We start from the raw sequence: 6,000 nt of genomic DNA, 5'->3' as shown, positions 1-6,000 counted from the left end.
AAAATATGCTTACCCTGTAAAAAAAATTAAACAGGAGTGTGCAGTGCATGTGATCAATCACAGCTAAGCAAACTCTGCGAACTGTAGAAGTGTTAGCTGAATTATTCTCACTGTGACCTGGGGTTCTGCTAGGTGTATTTCTACAGTGCCTGTTTCTGCTTTGTAATCACTACAAGTTTGGTGGCATGTTTCCTGGGAGGGAATAAAGGTCCCTTAATGCAAACCTTACAGTGACTGTGGTAGATTTTGAGGGCTTGTTGTCTCTACAGAGAGGACGGTCCTAATAAAGAGGCATCTGGGCCTTCTTGTCTCTTTTCATCTATTAAGATATGTCAGGCTAGGCTCTGGACAGCTGGATTGTGATGTTTTTGCCCCCAGGGTGCTTTGGGATAGTGCAGTAGGAGAGCGTTACTATCTCTAGGAGCCAGTGAATCTGAGAATATGTCTCAAGGATGAAACCTGGAGAAGTGCAAAGAATGATTTCATCTTGATTAATTACACAGTATTGATCCTCTGTGGAAAGAGCAATTATCCCAGACACTCTTCTTGCTGAAGTGAAAGCCACCGGGAAAGCCACTCTGATAAAGAGGATGAACGCTTTCCCTCCAAAGGGCTCAACTGGTTTAATCCTGAGGGTCTGCAGTGTTAAATTTAGACTCAAAGGGAAAAAAATTGGAGCTTCAGCGTAGATGTGCCCAGCTTATATCAAGTGCAGCAGAAGTTGAAAAGACAAGAGGCAGGGTTAAAACTCAGCTCCTGTGGGTAAAGTGTGAAATCTAACTTTGCACATCTTTTCATGAATGGCTTTGTCCAGAGATTTCAAAATCTGGAAGTTGTCTGTTGAATGTTATGATAATGAGGATGTCATTCTCCTTCACCCAATTGCCTTGCCAAGCTGTGGATATCTCCATAGGCATTGTTCTGAAGGATGCCAGATTCTACCCTATGTATCAAGGAAATAAAGCTTCTTAAGGAGGAACATGAATCTATCAGGGTGCAGGCTGTCTCACAGATGCGCTGACATTGTCTTCCCTTCCGCTTTATTTTTTTTTTAAAGTTCAATATCTTTAGTCTGTATTAGTCTCCAAGATGTGCACTTCAATAGTGGTAGTACTGGTAGAAGCTTGAGTTTGTGCTCAAATTCAAGCCCATTCATTTCCCTAACACTCACTAGGGTTTTTTTTACCAGACTGCATTGCCTAAAAGGGAAGTGTTTCCAGTCACTTGATCTAGCTATTCCAGCACACTTCTCCCCTAGTGAGCTCCTGTGTTAAGAATCACTCGCAATAACCATTCGAATTAACAAATCCAGACAAACTGCTGGCTTGTGTCTTCTGCTTCTATAGCATAGCTTAAATCATTGGTTCTCTCACCAAATTCATCTTGATCCCTTGTTTATTGAGATTTTGTCCTGATCCATGATCCATCTTTTTCTCAGTTGTTGATCACTATGAGCTTTATAGAAAGGCTTTTATGCTTTCAGAAGCCTTTCAGTCCTCCTTCAGTCATTGCCATGCCAAACAGAAAAAACACACTTCTCTCCAAGAGCTGTCCCTACACTTTAAGAAACAAACTGCTGTCTTCTTCTGCTTGGATTCTGCAAACTACAATTCCCATAGTACCACTCAGAGAAACACACAGCTTCGGTGATGTCAGTATCTTGTACTCAGCTGCAGCTGCGATTTGGGGGAAAACAATTTTCTATGTATGTATGGTATGTGTAGATGACTGGCTTTTGTAGCAGCGAGCTGTATATCAAAATATTTTCCACTTTGGGAAGTGGGTGAAATTGCCAGTGTGATCATAATGCAAGCTGTAAAAAGATCAAAGTTGCAATGTTCTGCAACAGCATCATCCATTGAAATGTAGCAGGAGCTCACTGGAAAAAAAATGTTCATGCAATATATAAGACATTAAAAATTCTGTTACATTACTCTTGCCACAAAGATTGTAATGAAAATGGGAAATGGCACAAACGTAACCCATTCTCATTACAATCGTTAGATTGTAATCTTGTGCTCTCCTTCTCAAGAGAATGCTAAATGAGATTTTAAAGTATGGAAAATAAAGGAGCAAATAGAAACTGGAAAGTAAAAGAGGTGAGGCATGATAGACTACTCCCGCATTCTTATGTTCTTTATTTTTACAGTAAAGCAAGAGAGAACAGTATGATTTCAAAGAAAGATATACTCACATAGATATATTTCTTTTTTCCTTTCTCTTTGGAAAATAAATTATTTATATATTTTTATCTCCTTCATTCTTACTTTAAAAAAGAATCCCACCAAATCAAAGAGACAGAGTAGCACCTCAAATATCTACGTCAAAAGATTTATTTTAACAGTGTAGAATTTGCCCTTATCCATCATAGTAAGAGCTGAAGGTAACACCTCCCAGTGAGAGAGAACTGTATGACTTAGGAGACTAGCAATTAAAAATCTGTCAGTCACAGGTTTGGATCCAACCCTGATTAGATAGTGACCGAAAGTTGTTAATATTATGTGATCACTATGGAAGGAAGTATCTGACCTCGTTCTAATCCCCATGCAAGTATTTAAATGACACGCTGTAGCAGTCACTCAGTGGTACCATTGGTGCTGCCAGCAGAAGACCAAGCATTAAACAAGCATAAGAAGTGATTTAACCCCATCTCCTTTACTGTGGCGGTAAAGTTCAGGCTTTAAGCAGGCGTAACAGGTACCCTGCTTCCACAGTCTGAAAAGAGATGCTGGCCTCTTCTTGGGCTATACATTCAGGGGCTCAAAGGACCTCTTAAAATATTAATTATAGAAAAAAAGTCTGTCGGAGATTCAGAGGCAGACTCACAGCAAAGGCCTACTTTTGCTTGGAGAGTCAGTGAAGATGAGTGATCGTTGTGCACAGGAGTCAAAAGGACTCCTTGGTCACTGGGGCTATGCCCCTATAGGGTCCACGTGGGATCCTCTCCACACAGCCCTGCAGCAATTTATCCTCATAAACATCATAGCATCTCAATAAAAAAGAAATGTCTTTCAGACAAAAGATTAAAATTTACAAAGACTCCAGCTAATCCAGGGAGAAGGGAAGAAAAATCAAAGTCATCAGAAATAATTTAGGTCTTTGCGTTTCTCTTTGAGATATATCTTCTTGTCTGGTCCTGTATTATATGTTCACTTATTTTTTCTTCTTTTTTCTCGCTCATTTTTTTTGGCACGGGTTTGAGGGTTTGATGTATTTAAGTCGCTTTGGTCTTTGATTACCCATGGAGTTTATGTTGAGTTGCTTCCCTTCCCTCGCTGACCTTCCCTAATCAGGTGATCACAGGCTTCTCTAAGTGAAAGCAGAAGATGGAACCTATCCCTATAGACAAATCATCTATCATAGCTTCATGTAACCTTCCATCACTCTTTGTTTAATGGATACCCTAAGTAAAATTTACTTTTCTCAATTAAAATCTGTCAAGAAATTACAGAGGAAGAAATCTAGTATTTTCATGGTTTTGTCATATTTCAAAGAATAAACCTCTTTGTTGTTTGCAAACAGTCTCTAAAGCACAGTTTTTTTCATTGATACATATAGTGCAGGGGGTGACATGTAAATGATTTGACCAGCTTTCTAACTGAAAAACAAATCTGTGTTTCAAAGAACATATGTAAATATCCGTAACTTCAGAATGACCTATAGGTTTTCCTGTAATCTTGGTTAAAAGTGTTTACATCTGAGATGGATTCTTATTTGCAAGTTTACACTATCATGAAAATGTTATAGCTGAACTAGAATTCATGACAGCTCTTCTATTTTAACTGTCAAGAGATTTTGGACTATGAGAAAAACCTGTATTACAGCTGACTGTACTGCATCTGGCCTGTGATGAACAGAGGGCTTTTAATTTCCCAAGTATCCGGTCCCTCCAACTTCACAAGCCACAAAAATTAAAAATAAAATTTTCATTCTGAAGCTTAAAATTAATTTAGCTTCTGTTGTGGTGCTGTAATAAGTAGATCTAATTTAACCAGTCAGCAGTTCCTTCCATTGGATATTAATTTTTTAAAGTCTGCAAGTTAATCAACCTGTTTTATGGTGAGATGTGTTTTTACAACAAAACTCCTCATTATTTCTTTTTTATTTTTCTGTTAAGTGTCTGGGATAAGTGAAAATAGCTTCTGAATATAAAAGAATCAATTAATGTTTCAATATAGGGGGAAAAAAAATCGTTCCCCAAATGGGTAACTATTTTCAGTGCTGCAGACTGTTTCTCTTGCAGATCTTAGGAGCATGATCTGTCAGTGTCACCTGTTAACTAGACTGGTCTTTAGGGGAATATATGGTCAGGAAATGAAGAAGATTCTGAATATTCTCTTTTTGATTTTAGTTGTCCTTCTGAAACATGAAATTAGTCCCAAGGATTTGGGAAGTTGCAACTTCACGTCTATTAGAGAAGAATCTATCAAAGCACACAGATTTTAGATAATGGAGAGTGCTATTTACAGGTAAAGATGAAGATCTGTGCCTGAAAAGTAATATCCAAAGTCTGGCCTTGGTTTGAACCAAACCACTTCAGTATCACCCTATAGCCACTTTTGACCTGCTTCAGAGAGGTCCTTGGGGTCCTTGTTTCCTGCTTCCGGAGCACAGGTATCCAGGAGAATCCTTCCCTCACAGCATATTCTGAGTTGGAAGGGACCCACAAGGATCATCAAGTCCAACTCTTAAGCGAGTGGCTTGTATGGGGATTGAACCCAGACCTTGGCATTATTAGCACCATGCTCTAACCAACTGAGCCAACCCACATGACTGTGGGAGACCACACAGGTGTCCCCTTTTCTTAATGCCAAAACTCAAGCTTCTAAAGGAAATGAAAAGTGTAAGTGTATCCTTTCGTTTCTCTCCTTTGTTTTTGCTTATACGTCAAAATTTAGCAAACACAGTACATTTGTTCCCTGGACCTCCAACCTGTCATCTCTCTTTTCTGCAAATCAGTTTGCGCCTCAGTGTGTCTCAGCTGCTGCAATAACTGTAATTCCAATCATAGCCAGCCTCTTTAATAGGCTTCTTGTGTCCACTGGGAAGAGCTATCCCATATGCAATGTCAGCTCCTAGCACCTAGAGAAAGCACAGTCTCTCTGCCACTTTTTAAGGAGAGCTGCAGTTCTGTGATGACATTTGAGAGCTTTCATTATCTCAGTGCAAGAATCTCTGGGGCACACTCTGGTCTCTTAACATGTCCTTGTTTAACAGCATTCCTTACCTTTGGCTGCCTGTGTTCAGTTAACCAAGTGGTGGCAGAGATGTGTATAGTCCCTCTTAAATCACTCTGATTTTCCCAGGTCCCTCTGCAGTTTTTTGATGGAACATATGGCAATGTTATGTCTATTTGAAAAAGCCTTTGCATCATATGTTTATACAACTGCTCACTATCCCAAGACAAAAATTCTTTCCTGTTATTGCCCATTTGCTGACTAAAGAAATTATCCTCTTTATGTATTCTGGTACTTTACCTTGATACCTTACATGTTTAATTATGTAGTCCTCAGTCCATAATCCATATGACTCACTCACCATATAATACAACTCACATTAGTTTTATCTTTTTTAACCCTTACCCTTTCTTTTTCACTTGCTTTCTTTGTCAACCTTTGCTATATTTAGTTTTGGGTCCTGGCCTGGCTCCCATAAAGTTTTTCCTCCTTGGTGACAAAACAGTCCTTGAGTCCACTGGTATAAGATTTGTCTCAAAGGACAGGAGCTCTTGATGGTTAAAGATGAGACATTAAAAAAAAAGGAAAAAACAAGCAACAAACTCCAGAGAAAACTCCTGTTAGGTACCCCATAAGGGAATAGCATCAGAATGCAGAGAAAGGAATGGGGTTTGTGGCTTCAGAAACAAATGGAGAAACAGCACTCTGTGTTTGGCTCTTTTTCTTTCTTCCTCTGTGCTGCTGGCCAGTGACTTCAGTCAGCCATGGAAATTGTGGATTTCCAACAGTTTCTGTGGGAAACTGAGTTGCACACAGGAGCTTT

This window comes from Manacus candei, unplaced genomic scaffold (assembly GCF_025592945.1).
Source record: "Manacus candei isolate 608988 ecotype Guabito, Panama unplaced genomic scaffold, ASM2559294v1 h1tg000008l, whole genome shotgun sequence".
NCBI classification, from domain to species: domain Eukaryota; kingdom Metazoa; phylum Chordata; class Aves; order Passeriformes; family Pipridae; genus Manacus; species Manacus candei.
Note: the sequence above shows the minus strand (reverse complement) of the source record.